At 33.8% G+C, this 21276-nt stretch overlaps 1 non-coding gene and 1 pseudogene across 1 annotated transcript; one reads left to right on the forward strand and one right to left on the reverse strand.

Annotated features, from left to right (window-relative positions):
* Positions 1–2101: 2101 nt before the first annotated feature.
* On the reverse strand, positions 2102–20389 carry LOC128042510 (uncharacterized; annotated as a pseudogene).
* On the forward strand, positions 11795–11901 carry LOC128042779 (small nucleolar RNA R71). Its single transcript, XR_008198290.1, has one exon. It is a non-coding gene; the product is annotated as a small nucleolar RNA R71 (small nucleolar RNA).
* Positions 20390–21276: the final 887 nt, after the last annotated feature.

The following is a 21276-nucleotide window of genomic DNA, read 5'->3' on the forward strand; positions in this document are numbered from 1 at the left end:
CTCAGGACTAAGACTCAGTCTCCAACAAATCTTCAGGTAAATCTCTAATTTCTTCAACTCTTCAAGGGCCTTGTATAATTAAACCAAAAATTGGGTTGACTTGGTCCCTACTTTGGACGGTTTTGCAATTAGAAGAAAACTCTAAGACCTGTCAAAAATAGCAGATATTTTGGAGGACCAAATGAATTAATTTAACCACTTTAATTAATCAATTTACTTAATTAATTAAACCCAATTTTATTAATGAAATATTTACAATGAATTATTAAAATATAACATTATATTTTATTATTTAATTTAATCATGCATGACCCACTTCATAGCTTAAAAATATAATATGCTTAAATTAATATAAAATAAGTTATTTTATGCATTAAATTTATATAATAAAACATAAAATCACATTTTAATAATTTATATATCCTAATTTCATATTTTCACATATTTCATTAATTTATTAAAAAATTACTTGGTTTTAACAACAATTTTAAGTAAAGAGGTAATGAATTATATAGGAAAAATCCTATATATTTTTCCGTTTACACACCCCCAAAATTAAATCATTGCTCGTCCCGAGTAATGTTCATGCACAGCACAAGGTCTTGCTAAGGCAGATTTTGCTAAGAGTGTAAGTAGCATCAATCTTCATCTCATAATCATGCATCAACAAACTCATGCTCATAGATCTTCTTTATTAACAAGTAACTCATATACAAACATTTTGAAAATTTTATTCTAAGTTTCAAGATATGCCAACATGAATCATAGTTTGCATGTAGGTCACAGCCATAGATAATATTCATCATTCATATCAATTTCTCATCAATCAAGCAAACAATCATAAGGCTTATTTATGATCTTCATATGTTGAACTTAATACTTCCTCTCCACTAATGTAGGTGACATAATCATCAAATCAATAGGTCTTTTATAAGGTTGTAGTGGGGCTTGGTTTAAAGGTAGGGATTTTAAGAGACGGGACATTTCGGTTTCAAAAATCTTAACCTTTAACTTGTCCTGGATTTCTCGAAATTCAATCTTTTTCGTCAAGTGAACCTTTGGAACACCCCCAAACTTATTTTGAACTCAAGCTCATACATTTTTCCTTTTTGAAGACTAGGAGAACTTTTCTTCGCTCTTTCTTTATCTTTGTGATTGTTTTTTTTACAATGAGCACATACATCTTTATGAAAATTTCCTCAAATGTTGATTCCCAAGGCACTTAACTTAAGATAGGTGCACAAAATTAGAATACTTTTAAAAAGATGGTAATCGGCTTATAATGTAGGTTTATTTCAAAAACAGGCCTAAAAGCTCAAGATTGTAGTTTCAAGGGTCTAATATCATAAGGTAGGCTTGAAAAGGCTCAAACGGTCCAAAGAAAAATGGTGCCTATATCATTTTAGATTTTCATGTCCCCTAGGATTTTGCCTTAAGAAAGTTACTAAGTCAATTCTAAAGATATAAACCTTCATGCATGTCTGATCTCAATAGAAACTAAGTTTTTATGGCAAACATTACCTAAGACTAAGATCATAAAAACGTTTCATTTTTCATGATAACATACAATCACTCAGATAAAATCATCATCCATACTTGCATACAAGCTATCTTATTAAAAAAAATTTCTCTAAACATTTATTTATTAAAACACACTTATGAAAGAAATGATTGAAACATACTTTAAAATTTTAAAATTTGAGTAATTTATTTGCCTTACCCCCCTTTAAAAAGAAGCAATGTCCTCATTGCAAGAACAAAGTAATGAATGAAAACTGAACACCAGGTAGGGTTGTAAAGAAAGTGAGGTGGGTTATTAAGACTGCTTAAATACCAAGTATTTCCTAATAACCCAATCCTAAACATGTTTATTCTCATTGCCACATCACTTAGTCTTTTTCTTTCCAAAGAAGTATTTATTCATGCTTGCTATGTTTTATTTTACAAAGATTAAATCCTAATTACTAAAGAAATAAATTCCTAAAGACCTAAAAAACAATTAAATAAATATCAAGACAAGAATCCCCCTTTTTTATTTTTTTAACTCATTCCCCTTGTCTTCTTTAGTTCTATCTCTGCTTGCATCGTCAGTATCTTCCGCTCATGTCTCAAAGATAGCATCTGGGAACTCAGGAACAAAAGTTTTAGAGATATTCTTAAAATTATTTCAAATTGAATCATCCCTAATTTTTGCATATTTCCAATAAGTTTGTTGTTGATTGTGCATGAACTTGCACATATCCATCAAAATTGACAGCTCTGATTTCTTTGAAGTACTTGTAAGAGTCAGCATTGGAGTCGTAAATTCTGGTTCAACACTTAGCTCGACTGGTTCTTCTTCTAGCTCAACCCTTGGTTCAGAGTTTTCAGCTCCTTCAGCTGGTTGAGGACTATTTGGTTCCTTATCAAATTCTTCTTTTTCTTCAGTGTTTGTAACTGAATCAACTTCAGTTTCAGTTTTATTTGTTGACTCTTCGGTTTCTGGCTCAATTGGTTCCTCTTGCTCACCTTGGTTCAGCTCATGCACTCTCTCTACTAACCTTTCAAGATCATGACTTGTGATGCACCCTTGGACATACTGCCCCTTCAGATTTGCTTGTGTTTTAACACGGGCCCTCAAGCAAAGTGAAGTGATTAATGATGGGAAATAAGCACTTACTGCCTTCTTTTTAGCACAATCGTGAATTTCCTTGAGGATAATTTTCCCAACATTAATGGACTTTTCTGTCAAAATTGCATGTAACAAGAACATTCGTTCCATCGAGGTGGTGGAACTATGTGAGATAGGCATAAAACTGTAACGAGCAAAATAAAACCATACCTTTTATACTGGTTTTAAATATTCTCTTCAACAAGAATGGCTTCTATACTTTCTTATAATCCATTAGGATCCCAAATTTGTCACAACATCAAGCACTTGTTGAAGAAAATCCTGATTGATATTGTTCATCATAGGGTAGTACTCATCTTCCTCAACATCAGGTAAATTAAAAAAATCATTGATGGACTTAGAAGTAAGAGATACCTTTTTCTTTCGAACGATGACTTCAGTAGCATCTTGTGTAGTCAAACTAGCATAGAATTCTCGAACTAGTTCATCATCGGGAAGTGAATGAGTATCACAGAATCGTTCCCACTTGAGAGCATTGATTATCTTTCTAATCGGCACAGGGACAACCATCACATCATTGCTCTTCAGGTTAAAACCCTTTTCCGGCATCATAGGCTGATGCTTGAAAATTGAATCAAATCGCTCTTTCACTTCTTCATCAATCAAAATCAGGTTTACAGAAGTAGTTTTTGACGATCTAGTTCTTTTGTGAAACATGGCATTTTTCTAAAAATTCGGCAAAGTTTCTACTTACAAAGGCAAAAGAGAAATCAGCAAAAGAGGGTAGATCTTGCTTCGACAAACCTTACAACGGTGAAGGAGTTTCGACAGTGACGACAACGTACAGCAGTAATAGTGGTATGTGGCAGTGATAACGGCTGCGTGCGGCAGCAACGTTGATGCTTCGGCAATTCTCTTGTGGCGGCACTAGGTAGTTTCGGCCAAAAAAAAGAAAAGGGCTAGAGATTCCTTTCAGGATTTGAGGTTAGCGGCACAAAAAGAGAGATTTTAAGGAATTTTAGTGTGTAAGTAAATTACTTTGAGGGATATGAAAATTTAGTAGAATGGAGAGGGGCTTATATAGGGAAAAATTAGGGCAACATGTAGCAAAAATTTAGCCAAATTAAAGTTACTTGGGCGGCAAGTAATAGGTGTGACGGCAAGGGTTAAATTTTTTCCTCCTTTTTGCTATCTTGGGCCTCAAACTCAGACTATATCTCACTAAAGAAAACTTATTAGTACTTGGGCCAAATTTGACCCCCTTTATTAACATAAAAATTTAAAATTTAACAAAATGATTTAAACTAGAAAAACATTTTAAAACCTAATTAGAAGATTTCTTCTTAACAAATTACATTAAATTAATTCCCAGGAAAGGTTGGAGGGGTTACAACTGTAACATCCCAAAAAAGGGCCTAAACAAAACAATGGTTGTGAAACCATGAATTCGAGATAAAAAAGTTTATTGTGATTAATTTTTATGATTTATCGATTGATTGGATGAATGTTTTAGAATACCGATAAGAAATTTCAGCGACTGCATGTCTGAATTGCATATTTGGGTTTAATTGCAAAAGTGGGTAAATATGAGCTTTAGATGATAAAGGATTTGATAGAAGTGCATAATTGAAGTAGAGATCCTTAAATGGTAATTAGACCATTAGATTTTCATGGACAAAAATGGGCATGCATAGATAAAAATAACTAAAGTTTTAATGAAGGGTATTTTAGTCATTAGGTAATAAAAAGAATTAAAAGGGAAAAAGATGGCAAAATGTGCTCATCTTCTTCCATAAGGGCCGAAACTTCAAGGGACTCCATAGCTAGGGTTTCTTCACTTTCTCAAGCTCATAGTAAGTGCATCCAAGCCCCGTTTTTAATGTTTTTTATTTACGTTTTTGGAGTCCTCGTAGCTTAATTTAGCTTATTCTACCATTAATTCATGTTAGGGTTCATATTTGGAAAAATACCCATAGGTGAAATGTGTTTATTTTGATGTTTTATGGTAGAATATGAAGTTTGAAATTATGTTAAACAACCTTTGCTAGGCGATTTTAAGTGAACGAGTAAAACGACATAATCAGTAAAAATAACTGATGTTCATAAGTAAATGTTAGAGTGGAAATTTGATGTTTCCATAGAAGGGATAGATGTTCAGCATATCATAAAACATAAGAATAAGGGATGAAGTTTAATTTTCGAGCTTTGGGGCAAAAGTGTAAATATGCAAAAGTTTAGGGGTAAAATTATAATTTTTCCAAAGTTCGAGTCAAGGACTATTTTGATGAATGTGGGTATTAAATAAGCTAAATTTGCTATTATAGATCAAGAGGAATGAAATCCAGAGTTAGACCAGGGAAAGAAAACGGTTGAGGACTAAGTTGCTAGATTTGATCGTATTTTTTACCGAGGTAAGTTTATGGTAAATAAATTAAATATTTCAATAATTATTGTTAATGTTGTTATTTTCCATCAATTATGTACTTATTTCGTGAAATTATTTAATGTTGACTCAAGTATGAGATGATAGAGAATCAATGTTAAAAGTCTCGTTGAAACATTAGGAATGTATCGGATACAAATGTCATGACATTAGGGGCATGAGACCCCATGTAAGACCATGTCTGGGACATGGCATGGGCATTATTGAGGTTATGAGAGGTCCCACGTAAGACCATGTCTGGGACATGGCATTGGTACTGAGATGAGAGGTCCCCCATAAGACCATGTCTGGGACATGGCATGGGCACCGATATGAGAATTCTCATGTAAGACCATGTCTGGGACATGGCTTTGGCATGTTATTATCAGACAATAGACCCAAGTATCCTTATTATTCCAAGTGGTTCAACGGGATAGTAAATAGACTATGTTACATGAAAGTTCAGGTAAAAGCATAATAAATAGATTTAGGTGAGTTATAAGGGTTAAGAATATCTTAGTTATCAGTTGAGAAAATAATTTTAGCAAGAGAGGAGCAAGTTATAATCATGAGTTATTTAAGTAAGCAAGTAAGTAAACAAGTAAGAGAGTAAGTAAAGAAGAAAGTAAAGATCATCATACTTAATGATAATTTATGAGTATAATTATTTATGATAAATGTTCTTATTTATTTGCTTGTAAACTTACTAAGCTTTATGCTTATCCCCTTTATTTTCCTTCTTTTTATAGTATCGCCAAGCCAATTCAGGGATCATAAGGGCGTCGGAGATCGTTTCACACTATCAACAGACCATCTCGGTATTTTGTGATTCGAAACATTTTAAGTTATGGCATGTATAGGGAATTAGTCATTTTGTGTGTGTGCCCTTATGATATGGCTAATGAATAGCATGTAAATACTCGATAATAATTAGCTATTGAAATGGCTATTTAAGAACATGTTTCGGTGTTATGTATGCCTAAATGATAGTTAATACAAAGAAATTATAAAAAAAGTAAAAATTTGCAATGGTACAATTTTTGGACAGCAGCATTGACGTGATTTTGAAAAATCACCAAGGATAGTAGAAATGAAATTAGAGAGTGAATGAGATATAGAATTAAATCTTATCGAGTCTATTTTCACATGAAAGAAACAGTGTAGGCAAAGGAATTTTGTATTTTGTAATATTTGAATTTTAGTGAGACAGGGTCAGAATGGTTTTTGAAGTCCTCTGTTCTGAATTTAGGATATCATTAAAAATTGTACAGAAATAATTATAAGTCATAATTTATATATATAAATTCCTTAGTGAGTTTATTTTCAATATAAATAAGCAGAAGCACCATATGAAGCCTGTACAATGAGATAATTGGTTTCTAGTGAATAGAGGTCAGAACCGTCGAACAGTGAAACAGGGGAGAATTTAATGAATTAACTGTACTATTTGGCTAACCCAAAAATTCTGGAAATTTTATGTTAAGAAGATATATGAGTCTAGTTTTAGGAAAAATTTATGGATCTAAATTTTGATTTTTTTAACTTGAGTTATAATTAAATTAGTGACTGTCACACAAGTGGACAGTTTTATTGTGAATAGTGAAATAAATTATTTTGATTTATTTAAGTATTCGGAAAATTTTTAATGTTCCCGGTTTGGACCTGAACCGTTTCCGTTGCATGTTTTAGGTTCTCAAGTGCCCTTTTTAGGGACATATTGATTGAATGTGAGTGAATTAACTTCAAAAGCAAATTTTTATGCTCCAAACTAGTAAGTTAAGTCAGGTAACGCCTCGTGCTCGACTCCGGCAACGGTCTCGGGTAAGGGGTGTTACAAAAGCGGTCTCGCTTAAGTTCCAATCTCCTTAGATAAAATTAATTAAATTTACTTAATTTAAGAAAATAAATTTTAATTATTTATTTTTTTACAAGACGAGTTTATGAAAAATCAAGGGTCTGTTAATTTGAACGAAGATTCAACTCGCTCAACTTCACCATCCCAGTAGTGTTTGAGACGTTGACTATTAACTTTAAATGTACCTCCATAATTGTCATACAATTCAATAGCTCCATAAGGATAAACTCGGTGGATGGTATAAGGTCCTTTCCATCGGGATTTCAGCTTCCCAGGAAATAACTTCAGCCTTGAATTAAACAACACCACCTTCTGACCTCCTTCAAACTTGCGAGGTTGTATATGACTATCATGCCATCTCTTTGATCTTTCTTTACACATTTTGACATTTTCATAGGAAAACAGCCTCAGTTCTTCCAACTCATCAAGTTGTAACATCCTTCTCTCACCGGCTTGCTTAAGATCAAAATTTAACTGCTTCAAAGCCCAGTGAGCTTTATTCTCCAATTCTAATGGCAAATGACATGCCTTTCCAAAGATTAACCGATAAGGACTCATTCCTAACGGAGTCTTGAATGCTATTTGATAGGTCCATAATGCATCATTGAGCCTTCGAGACCAATCTTTTCTATTAGGGCATACTACCTTTTCAAGGATTCCTTTGATTTCACGGTTCACTCTTTCAACTTGTCCATTGGACTGGGGGTGATAGGCAGTAGCAATCTTGTGCTTCACATCATATTTTTCAAGCAACCACTTAAGCCATTTTGTTCACAAAGTGAGAACCTTCATCACTAATAATAGCTCTTAGTGTCCCGAATCGTGTAAACACATGCTTATGTAGGAATCGCATGACTACCTTAGCATCATTTGTAGGGTATGCTTTAGCTTCAACCCACTTGGATACATATTCCACAGCAAGTAAGATGTATTTGTTCTCATATGAAGAAGGAAATGGGCCTAAGAAGTCAATGCCCCATACGTCGAACAATTCAATCTCCAAAATGTTTGTCAAGGGCATCTCATTCCTCCTTTATATATCTCCAGTTCTTTGGCACTTATCACAGTTCTTCACATAAGCGTAAGCATCTTTAAATAGTGTAGGCCAAAAGAAACCTACTAGCAAAATTTTTGCTGCAGTACTTGAACCACCAAAGTGTCCCCCACTTGGAAATGAATGGCAATGATCTAAGATCTCAGCAATCTCACTTTCAGCTACACACTTTCAGATTATATTATCTGCACACTGTTTAAACAAAAATGGATCCTCCCAAAAATAATACCGACTATCATGAAGGAATTTCTTCCTTTGTTGGTATGTCATTTCTTGAGGAATCATTCCACAAACAAGGTAATTGGAAAAATCAGCAAACTAGGGTATTTCATGAATTCGACTTACCTAAAATAAGTGCTCGTCTGGAAAATTCTCGTTGATAGGCACACAAGACTGGGTTACCTTATCTTGCTCCAACCTCGACAGATGATCAGCTACTTGATTTTCGACACCTTTCTTGTCTTGGATCTCAAGGTCAAATTCTTGGAGTAAAAGTATCCAATGAATTAGCCTTGGTTTTGTATCTTTCTTCGTGAGCAAGTATTTAATGGTTGCATGGTCAATAAATACTGTAACTTTGGTACCTTTAAGATATGAACGGAATTTGTCAAAAGCAAAAACTATAGCAAATAGTTCATTTTCAATTACCATATAATTGAGTTGGGCTCCCATCAAGGTTTTACTTGCATAGTAAATGGGGTGGAATACTTTATTTCTTCTTTGACTTATCACAGCTCCAACAGCATAATCACTTGCATCGCACATCAACTCAAAAGGTGAGTTCCAATCAGGTGTAACGATTATTGGGGTTGTAATTAACCGATTCTTTAGATCTTCAAAAGCTTCCAAACATACTTTGTTGAAATTGAACAATGTATCTTTCTCTAACAACAAACATAGCAGCTTAAAAATTTTCGAGAAATCCTTGATAAAACTTCGGTAAAAACCGGCATGGCCTAAGAAACTTCTGACTCCTTTCACATTAATTGGGGTCGGTAATCTTTCAATTTTATCCACCTTTGCTTTGTCAACTTTAATTCCTTTCTTTGAGATCTTGTGACCTAAGACAATTCCTTCATTGACCATAAAATGACATTTTTCCCAATTAAGGACAAGATTCGTCTCTTCGCATCTCTTTAGTACCTTAGCCAAATTACTCAAATAGATATCATAAGTGTTACCAAAAACAGAAAAATCATCCATGAAAACCTTGACAAAATTTTTGACCATATCAGTAAATATTGCCATCATGCATCGTTGAAAAGTAGCGAGTGCATTGCATAAACCAAAAGGCATTCACCTAAAAGCATACGTACCATACGGACAAGTAAAGGTTGTTTTATGCTGGTCCTCCGAGGCTACAACTATTTGGTTATATCCCGAATAGCCATATAAAAAACAATAGAATTTATTACCTACCAGTCGATCTAACATCTAATCCATAAAAGGCAACGAAAAATGGTCCTTCCGAGTGGCTTTGTTCAGCTTTCTGTAACCAATACAAATTCTCCAACCGTTAGCAGTTCTCATTGGAATTAACTCATTATGCTCATTTTCAACAATCGTGATTCCACCTTTCTTCGGCACACACTGCACTGGACTTACCCACGAACTATCTGAAACAGGATAGATGATTCTTGCATCTAACTATTTCATCACTTCCTTCCTCACAACTTATTTCATAATAGGATTGAGCCTCCTTTGCCCATCAATTCGAGCTCTTTCACTTTCTTCTAAAATGATTTTATGCATGCAAAATGAAGGGCTTATACCTCAAATATCAGTTATGCTCTAACCAATTGCTTTCTTAAATTTCTTTAGAACAACAATTGATCGCTCCTCTTGATCTTTTGTCAGATCCGCTGAAATAATCACAGGCAATGTAGAACATTCACCTAAATACATGTATTTCAAATGAGAAGGAAGTACTTTTAGTTCGAGTTTAGGTGGTTCTTCGATTGACAACTTGGGTTGCACAAATTCTCTGACTTCTAACTCCAATAGTTCAAACCGTGTGGATTGAATATAATTTCTCGGATTGGCTTTCATCAAAGCCATGTTTTCTTCACCTTCTTCATCCTCCAAAGGGCCAAGATCTAAAGCTTTCTCCAATGGATCTTCTTCAAAATTGCTTTCCAAAGAAACCAAGGTTTCTATTTCTTCCATAACTGAACACTCCTCTGCCGGATTGGGAAATTTCATTGCTTTAAGAATGTTAAAGGTTACCTGATCGTCTTGAACTCGCATGGTGAGTTCACCTTTCTACACATTGATTAATGTTCTTCCCGTGGCTAGGAAAGGTCTCCCAAGGATAATTGGTACTTGTTTATCTACTTCAAAATCTAAAATAATGAAATCAGCAGGAAAAATAAATTTATCGACTCTTACCAAAACATCCTCGATCTTTCCTTCGGGATATGCTAAAGATCGATCTGCTAGCTGAAGTGTCACAGTTGTAGGTCTTACTTCACCTATCCCTAACATCTTGAAAATAGACTTAGGCATTAAGTTGATACTGGCTCCTAAGTCACACAAAGCTTTACCACAGTAAGATTGACCAATGTTACAAGGTATAGTAAAGCTTCCTGGGTCTTTCAATTACGGTGGTAGTTTGTTCTACAGGAACGCACTGCACTCCTTTGTCAAAGCAACAGTCTCATACTCACTCAGTCATTTTTTCTTGGACAATATATCCTTCATAAAATTCACATAATTTGGCATTTGTTCTAAAGCCTCCACCAACAGAATATTGATGTGTAACTGCTTCAGAACATCCAAAAACTTCTTAAATTGTACCTCCTGTTTCTGCTTGTGTTGCTGCAATATTTGCTGATATGGAGGTGATGGAACTTTCGATTGAACCAGACAACTTTCTGAGTAGGTAAATCTGCATCCAAAGAAGATGTTAAAATATTTGAACTCACTAGGTCAGGGTTTACCTTGTCAGACTTTGCAGATTTTGATTCCTTTGGTGTAGGAACTTCAAAAGCTGGTTGACTTTCCTCCTTTTCAACATGCTCATCATCGACATCAATCAATCGGGGTTCCAGAGTCTTTCCACTTCGTAATGCCACTACCTTGATATGTTCTTTACCCAAATTTCTTGAATTCTCAGTATCCCTCGGCAAGGTTCCTTGCGATCTATTACGAAGCTCTGTAGCCAACTGACCTATTTGGTTTTCCAAATTTTTCAGTGCTGCTACTTGGCTTTGGATCAAAGCGTCATTCTTTGCTATGTACGCTTTCAACAAGTTCTCCAAACTGTTTGATGCCTCAGCTTGAGGTGGTTTTGGAGCTTGTTGATTAAACCCTTTAGATTGGTTGGGTCTTTGCTGTAATAAGTTATTGTTCGGTCCATTTCCTTGGTTGCTCCAAGAAAAGTTAGGATGATTACGCCATGAAGGATTGTAGGAGTTGGACTGGGGTCTTTGTCCACTCCTATTCTGATATTGGTTCCCCACATAGTACACTGACTCGGGATTTAATGGACAATTCTCAAAAGAATGACCTTCCCCACAGTACACACAAGAAACTACTTCAAACGGACTTGGTGGCTGAGCTGCAAAATTATTCGTACTATTAGCGGATAACTGTTTTAACATAGAGGAAATAGACGATACCTGAGCCGATAACGAAGTGAGAGAGTCAACTTCATGAACTCCGGCTACTCGTCTTCTTGAAGCTGTTCGATTTGTTGGCAATTGATAGTTATTACTCACGATCCTCTCGATGACCTCATAAGCCTCATTATAAGACTTAGACAAAATTGCACCATTCGCGGAAGTATCTACCATCAATCTTGTATGTGCATTGAGACCATTATAGAATGTCTCCAACTAGACACAATGAGGAATCCCATGATGAGGACACTTACGAAGTAACTCCTTGAATCGCTCCCAAGCCTCATACAAAGACTCGTCATCCAGTTTCTGGAAAGTTGTGATCTCGTTCCTCAACTTAGCATTTTTGCTGGGTGGGAAATACTTAACCAAAAATCTCTCTGCTAATTCTTGCCATGTAGATATGGAACTTGGTGGCAATAAATTGAGCCATGCTTGTGCTCGATCTCGCAACGACTACGGAAATAACTTCAACCTCTGTGCGTTTTTAGTCACACCTGCTATCTTGAATGAATCACTCACCTCCATAAATAGTCGAAAGTGGAGATGTGGATCTTCCATGGGCATACCACTAAATTGGCCCACAGTTTGTAGCATTTGAAACATCACTGGTTTCAATTCAAACTGGGTTGCCTCAATAACTGGCGTTCTAATTCTTGGGTTTAGCTCACTAAAAAGTGGCACAACATATTGCCTGATGCATAGATCCCTATCATTGGCAATGAGGATGGGATTTCGTACATTATCGGCTTCATTACATTGGTCTTGATTCTAATTTCGAATGTCCATCTCGACTTGCCTTTGAGTTGTTCATTCACGTCTTTTTTGTCTGAAAGTTCGCTCAATTCAGGTCTACAGGGAGTAAATCGATAATTCGATCTATGCTCATAAACACCTGAGAAGAAAATCACAAAAACTAAAAAGAATAAGTTAGTAATGTTAGAAATATATCAAATTGAAAATAAATAATTTCACAAAAAAATGACTATGGCAATAGTTGACAATCCCCGGCAACGGCGCCAAAAACTTATAATTCTCAGGTTTGTGCAAGTGTATTCAATCGTTATCAAGTAATAAGTAAGTATCGAGTTATCGTCTCCACAGGGATTGTACTTGTGCTAAGTCACTTAATTTGTAAAATTTTATTAACAATTTGAAAATTAAAAAGAAAATATAGTTAAGAAGTGGTATAAACTAGATGCAATGATCCCTAATGTAAATTATCCTAATATGCGACCATATGAATGAAATAGATTTTAGCAAAATTTAACACAATTTGCAACAATTATAACATAAATAAACTAGGACAATTACTTTAATTAAACTTAATTTATTATCATCATGCTTAATAATATTTGGAAAAACATTCCATGGCAACTTGATGTTTCATGAGTTTGGAAACCAAATTAGGTCCTTTTGGAATCCTTTACTTAGTAAATATGCATTTTACTGATCCTTATTTACTAAGGATTTCTTAGCATTCGTACGAGGTAACAGGGACGTGTTAGGTTTGAAACAATTTAATCACACAAATCTAAAAACTATGTAGATAACAGAGCCTGGTTAGTGTTGTTATGCAACCTACAATTTAATCGGGTTAGGATCTAAATTGAGTATGCACATTTCAATTACACTTCCATTAGTCATCGTCTGGTTAGGATCGCTCAGCTAATTCAGGTGCATTTCAATCATGTGTGAACGAAATACATACTTGATTTTAATTGAAAACATGATCGATTTAGGCACAAACATTATAAGCATGAATCAAATAAATATTATTTAATCAAAATAATCATCCTAGCTTAAATAAAATTAAGCTATCATTGTTGTAAACAAGAACATAGAACTCATAGAAAACATCTTTAAATTAAATTAAAGAAAAGAAAGATTAAACCCAATTCAGAGTGGCTGTCACCCAAGACTCTGACTGACGAGGCTCCTTCGCTTCTTTGCGTTGCTCTTTTGCTGATGGTTCTCCAAGGTGGCCCACCAAGGGCTCTTTAAGAGGCTAGTTTGCTAAAATCCTTATCCAAGGATGATGATAGGTGTGAGAGCTAAGAGAGTTGAGAGAGAGGATGAGAGATGAGAGGGATAAGGGATGAGGGATGATTGAAAAAGTGAGAAATGAACTCTTATTTATAAGTGAGGCAAGGGAGCTAGTTTGCTAAAATAAGGAGTGTCCATCCTTTGAAACCTCCTCCAAGAGTGGTCAGCCATGAATTGAGGAAATGTAGCTGATTTTTCCTTGATTTTTGGTCAATTAGAATGCCACAAAAACTCAGGACTAAGACTCGGTCTCCAACAAATCTTCAGGTAAATCTCTACTTTCTTCAACTCTTCAAGGGCCTTGTATAATTAAACCAAAAATTTGTTTATAATCAGCCATGTGCAGCCGAAAATTGGGTTGACTTGGTCCCCACTTTGGACGGTTTTGTAATTAGAAAAAAACTCTTAGTCCAGTAAAAAATAGCAGATAGTTTAGAGGACCAAATGAATTAATTTAACCACTTTAATTAATCAATTTACTTAATTAATCAAACCCAATTTTATTAATGAAATATTTACAATGAATTATTAAAATATAACATTATATTTTATTATTTAATTTAATCATGCATGACCCATTTCATAGCTTAAAAATATAATATGCTTAAATTAATATAAAATAAGTCATTTTATGCATGAAAACTATATAATAAAACATAAAATCACATTTTAATAATTTCTATGTCCTAATTTCATATTTTCACATATTTCATTATTTTATTAAACAATTACTTGGTTTTAACAACAATTTTAAGTAAAAAGGTGATGCATTATATAGGAAAAATCCTATATATTTTTCAGTTTACAATATCTGTTACTGCTACTGATACTGTGATGGGCTAAAGCCCGACTGCATGATTGTTTTTGTACTGAGATGGGTTAAGGCCCAAACTAGACTGATATTGATACTGAAAAGGGCTTAAGCCCAGACTGTGATTATTTGTTTACTGTCTGTTCATTTGTATGGGGATTACACATTGAGTTTACGTAAACTCACCCCTTCTTTTAATCTATACAGGTAATCCCCAGATATAGGCGGATCGGTGCAGCGGAAGACTCAGTGGTGGCCACACAACTTTTTTTACACTGTTTACTACCTATTTATGATTTTACTTTTATTTGGGGGTCTTTTGCTGTAATTATGGCCTTTACGAATTTTGGTTTACAATTTGGATTTTATACGGTTTTATGATTTAAATCTTCTAGTGTTAGGTAAAACTCGGGTTTTCAAATGAAATTAATATTTTATCAAAAATACCACGAATAAGCAAACTGTTTAAAAGCTTCCACAATAAAAATAAAAAAAATGTTTTGAAATTGAATAACGATTTGTAAATGAATAATATTTTGAAAACGAACAACACGATTTGAAGTTAACATAAGATAATAAAAAAATGGTTAAATAGAAAAGAAGATTTAGCGACGACATATTTTTTCGAAAAGCACTACCATGTGACACCGTCAGATTCGGCCATAACGTCTAGGCAGGGTTTGAGGTGTTACACTTTAAATCATGTGTCGGATAATTACGTTCATGCATTTTCAACTGACGAGAAGCATAAGCAATCACTTTCCTGTCTTGCATCAAAACACAACCAAGACCGCTCAAGGAAGCATTATTATACACAACAAAATCTTTTCTCGATTCTGGTAAAGTCAAAACTCGCACTTTAGTCAACATCTGCTTCAATTTCTCAAAACTTTCTTGACACTAATCATCCCAGACGAACTGAACATTATTATGCAACAACTTTTTTATTGGCAAAGTCTTTTAAAAAATTTCATTTACAAATATTCGGTAATAACTAGCTGGTCCAAGAAAACTATGAACCTTTGACACATTCCTCGGTGCTTTTCACTGAACAACTGCCTCGATCTTTTCGGATCAACTCTAATTCACTCTACTAAGATAACATGACCCAAAAATACAACCTCTGATAATCAGAATTCACACTTACTAAGCTTCCCATATAACTGTTTCTCTTATAACACTTGCAGAACAATTCTGAGGTGTTGTTCTTGCTCAGATTCAGATTTCGAATAGAACAAAATATCATCAATAAAAACTACTACAAATTGATCCAAATACAGTTAGAAAATATGATTCACTAGATCTATAAATGTTGTCGGAGCATTCGTCAATTCAAAAGGCATCATTAAAAATTCATAATAACCATACCGTGTTCAAAATGTCGTCTTCGGTACATCACTTTCTTTCATTTTCAACTAATAATAACCCGATCTCAAATCAATATTTTGAATAAGACAAAAGCTCATTTTAGTTGATCAAATAAGTCATCAATACGGGGTGGAGGATATCGATTCTTAATCGTCAACATATTTAATTGGGACAATCAATACAAAGCGCATCAAACCATCTTTCTTTTTAACAAAAAGCACTGGAGCTCCCCAAGGCGATACACTAGGGTGCTTATATATGTGACATACGATAGGTGTAACAGCCTAGTTTAGATCGTAGTTGGACAGTGGTTTCGGGACCACAAATCCGAGTCAAAAATATATTTTAAAATTATTTTTCGTGCTTATAGTATGTGAATTGACATGTGTGAAATTTTTGTGATTTAATTTATCCGTTTGTGTGCTTACTTTGTGAAAAAGACTTAATCGCGTAAAATGCAAAAGTGACTTACTAATTGTTAAAGTACTATATTTCTATGGCTTTCATCACGTGGGACCTTATGTTGAAATTATACCATTGAAATTATGGATGGACATAAAAGCCTAAGGTTAGTGGATTTTAAATGAAATTATAAAGGTTAAAAATGAAAATTGATAATTAAATAATGAAATAATAAAATAACAGTATGAAAATAGGCCATTATGTTTATCTTTGGCCAATATTAACAAGAAAAGAAAAGAAAAAGACTAAGCTAGGGTTCGGCTTTGATATTTGGTGATTAAGGTATGTGTTTTGATCCATTTTTGATAATTTCTATGTTTTTGTGATTGTTGTTTAGCATTTTATTAAGCCCATGCCTCAATTTTTGATTTTGATGAAGATTTTGAGTTAAGCCATTGATGAATTTGTGAGTTTAATGATGTTAATTGATGAATTATGAAAGATAGGTGTTGGATTAATATGTTTTGTATTGAGATTTTTGATGAATTTTGAGTATTTTGGGTTAAATTGTGAAAATGAAAAATTGAGAGGCTAAAATGTAAAATAAATGAAGTATGTGGGCTTATATGAGCTAAAGGAATATTCGTCCAAGCTAGGATATTGTTAAATTATGTGTATTTTGTGTTTTGTGAAATAGGGACTAAATTGTAAAAATATGAATTTTAGGGGCTAAAGTGTAAATTTCCCTAATTATGTGTTTATGGTTTGAATTGAATAAAATGTGTTATTAAATAGCTACATTTGAATTTATTTAGATCAAGAAAAAAAGAAAACAGAATTAAACCAGAGGAAGTCAAAAGTGGTCGAGTAGTCGATTTCATCTGTTCATCTTCGTCTGAGATAAGTTTGTAAGTGAATAATTGATGTTAAATTTAATGTATTTATTTTATACATAGCTGAATCAAAATTTATGTATGTATACTCCAATGCCGAATTGTATTTAACATAGGATACTTAATTACGAGTTTAATTCGATTAATTTACGACATCTGAAAGACATACGAACCACAGGAATGCTGAAATGTGATATCGTGTAAGACCACGTCTGGGACGTTGGCATCAATTTGAGATTTACGTGTAAGACCATGTCTGGGACATTGGCGTCATATATAATTACATGTAAGACCCTGTCTAGGCCAGTGGCATCGTTATTTGATTACATGTAAGACCACGTCTGGGACATTGGCATTGTACGAGCCTTTTCAGCCGTCCGAGTATCTTTTCTTTGAATTCGAATGGTATAATGGGAATTTATATGGCAAAATCAAATGTGAGTTTGAATTAAGATATTCAGGTATGTTTGAGTTATACGAAGTTGAAGGTAAAGGTAAGTATTATGTATAACATGAAAAAGTGAATTAATCACTTAAATATGAGTATATATGTATGTGTACAAGATTAGTAGAATTCAGTCTACTTGTATAACTTATATGTGTTCTTTGAAAATTATTTACTTACAACTCACTAAGCTATTTAAGCTTACTGTGTGTTTGTTCATTCATTATTTTATAGATTTTGGAAGCTAGTTACGAGCTCAAGGATCATCAAGGAAGTTCGTCACACTATCGATCTTTATTTGGTATTTTGAAAGCTCGAAACTTTGAACATATGGCATGTAAAGGCTAGCACTCGTCTTGTTTAGTCATGAAGTGTGTATATATTTAGCCATGCGAAAATGGCTTAATCTTGATTTTAATACTTATGTGTATTCGGTTATGGCAATAGCTTATTAGGAAAGTATATATATCATGATGCATTTATATATGTGGCATTTGGTTATAATGTTAAAGTTTGTGTATATATATATGGCTAGAATTTGAACCTATTTTGAAAGTATGTTATTAGTATATATGTTAGGGATGTTGGTTATAATTCAAGAAAGAGAAATGGTAAGTAGGTTAAATAGTTGGTTTGATAGTTAGCTAATTTTAGAAGTATAAGTTGTGGAATAATTTTGAATGGTGGATAATTTGATTACATATATATAAATAGGTATAGGACAAGTTGTATATGTGTTGGTATTTGATGGTCAATTTTGGTTAGTTAAAGGTTGGATTTTATTTAGGTGTATAATGTTATATATGAGTTAATAGTAGTATGGCCACATTAATTTGATTATTTATTAGTGATAATTTACTATGTCTAGGTAAGTATTCGATTTACAAATGGGTTAATTTGGTTGATCACATGATTATGTTATAAGCATGATTATATTCGCTATTAATAGGTAAGATTAATAATTATATGCCTATGGTATCATTGGTTGTGGAATGATCTTTCTATTAATGTTAGGAAATGGCATAATTTAGTTTATGAATGAATGATAAATCTTGTATCAATGAAGTAGTTAACCTTGTTGACCGAATAGACAAGGAAAGAATTAGAAAGCATGTGTATTTTGGCATGACACATAGCTCTTGAAAATTTGGTATGTTTGACTCATAAAATGTATATAGGATATAGCTAATATTAGTCAAATAAGTAGTGCATGAATGGCATATAGTTCTATATTGTATCTTGATAGCCGAATAGAGGATAGAACGAATGGCAAAGTGTGCACATGATCATGCTTGAATGATTTATTTCGATGTGGTTAATTGTACATAAGGTTTTAATGTTTAATGAAATATGCTTAAACAGTACGGAGTGGTTAATGTCGCATTTGTCTATGGACATTAAGCCGTGTAAGCATGTACAGAATTATGAAATAAAGTATTTAATTTATAATAGGTATTCGAATACTATTGAGGTGTTGTGCTTATAATCATAGTAATATGTTCTGCAAAGCATGTAGATATATATTTTGTATAGCTTTAAGATATGTCTAATCATTTGAAAATGTGATTATATTTATGGTATGGATTCGGGTAAATTTTTTGAGGTGTTGATTTGTATTTGTAATGAGTATTAACGAATGATTAACCTTTAATTAGCTATATGCTTTATATATATATGAATATGACTTGCAATAATGTTCAAATTTGTGTTTGGGTTCGATAATACCTCGTGACCCTAATCCGACGACGGATATGGGTTAGGGGTGTTACAATAGGGGGCATTGACATCGGAGCCGTACCAGAAAGCACTTCAATTGCAAACTCAACCTCCTGATCATGTGGTAATCCCAGTAATTCCTTGGAAAACACATTAGGGAATTCACAAACAGTTCAAATTTTACTGCACTGATTGTCAACAGAATTCGAATTGATAACATAGGCTAGAAAATCTTCACAACCTTGATGAAGAAGTTTATTAACTCGAATTGCTAAAATAATACGGGTTGAACCACTGTTTCGAATACCATTCACCTCAATCTTATCACCACTTTCACTCTGAACAACAAACTTCTTCTACAGCAATCCAGAACCACTCCGTACTTCGAAAGCCAATCCATACCCAAAATCACATCAAAATCACCAAGCGACATTATCAACAAATCAACAGGGAAGGTCATATTCTGTATCATTAACAGACATCTCCTACACACCTGATCCACTAACACAGATTGTCCCAATGGACTAGACACCACTATCGATACTCTAGATGACTCAGATTTTAAACTTCCCAACTCAACCAATTTAGTATTAACATATGAATGTAAAGATCCCGGATCTATCAAAGTATAAACAGGTTCTGCATGTAATAAAAATATACCTGTCACAACATCATTTGCATCACCATCCTCACGAGTCCGCACAACATAAGCTCGAGCTGGCGTCCTAGCCTCTGACTGTTGTGTAACAACATCATTTCCCTTTCTAACACCACCTCTCGAAAATGAATTATTACATATACCTCTGAGAATAAATGAACATATAGAATACCCAGAAGAGATCACTACAAGATACTCGACTATAAAAACTGCATTCAGATATCTTTGCAATTTCAACACTATGCCACTGCTTCTACAGTCATCAATGATCCCATATTATCCCAATCATTAAAGAAATCAATTTAGAAGAAATTATGGTTAACCCGTTCTTTAAATACCATACCTGAATAAGTCGATTACTCGTGAATAACCTCTTCCTTAATAACGACATTGCATATCTCGAATAATCTTCAGAAAAACTTGATATCTCTTCTAGAACTCTCTTTACTTGCTAACCCATCCTCGGCTCTAGCCGCGTTACTATTCATTCAGCTATTGAACTCTTCAGTTTCACACTTGTAAGCTTAATAAATATAAATGTTGTAAATTCAGTTGTATAAGACTGTACAGGTGAGGGGGTGAAGGTCGTAAAGCCTCAAAATTTGACTCTCATATATACACACATATAACGTAACATTTATCATCAACATAATCATTATAATCATTTGCCATTTTTAACTATAAAATAAAAACAAATATATCAGCATCCAAATCCTAACTCAATTCGACTCAATTATGGCATGTACCTCCAGACTCAATTTTGAGCTTGATTTAGTTCAAGAATCAGCTAAACCTGCAAAGCTCTGATACCATTAAATTGATACACCCCTAACCCATATCCGCTTTTTGAATAGGGTTTCAGAGCATTACCAAAGCTTATCAATCAAACAGACATAAATTTAAACTTTGATATTATATAATATTCAGGTAAAAAACCAATTAAATTCATACATAATGTCCCTTATTTGAGCCCTCGAGACCCAAAATACGTGTTAGAAACAAATTAGGACTAATTCGAAAACTCAGAGAAATTTTCAAAAAATATTAAAAATTTGCAAAGCTACAAGGTTCACATGCCCATGTGGTCAAGCCGTGTGTCTCACACAGTCCAATCACACGCCCGTGTGTTTGGTTGTGTGGACTCAAAATGTACCTTTAACAACAAGTTTACCATTCCCTACAAGCTTGCACACTAAACAACTAAAAAATCATTCGTTTAACTAAATCAAACACAATTGAACACATCCAAAACATGTCAAAACAATCATCCTAGGTGCCTAACTAATGTACCCTCAATGGTACGACAATTATATCATCAAAACATACCATCAAAGTACCATTCAAATCCAAATTTCAAACATACCAAATTCAATCA

The sequence above is a fragment of the Gossypium raimondii genome, chromosome 7 (assembly GCF_025698545.1).
Source record: "Gossypium raimondii isolate GPD5lz chromosome 7, ASM2569854v1, whole genome shotgun sequence".
In the NCBI taxonomy this organism is placed as follows: Eukaryota; Viridiplantae; Streptophyta; class Magnoliopsida; order Malvales; family Malvaceae; genus Gossypium; species Gossypium raimondii.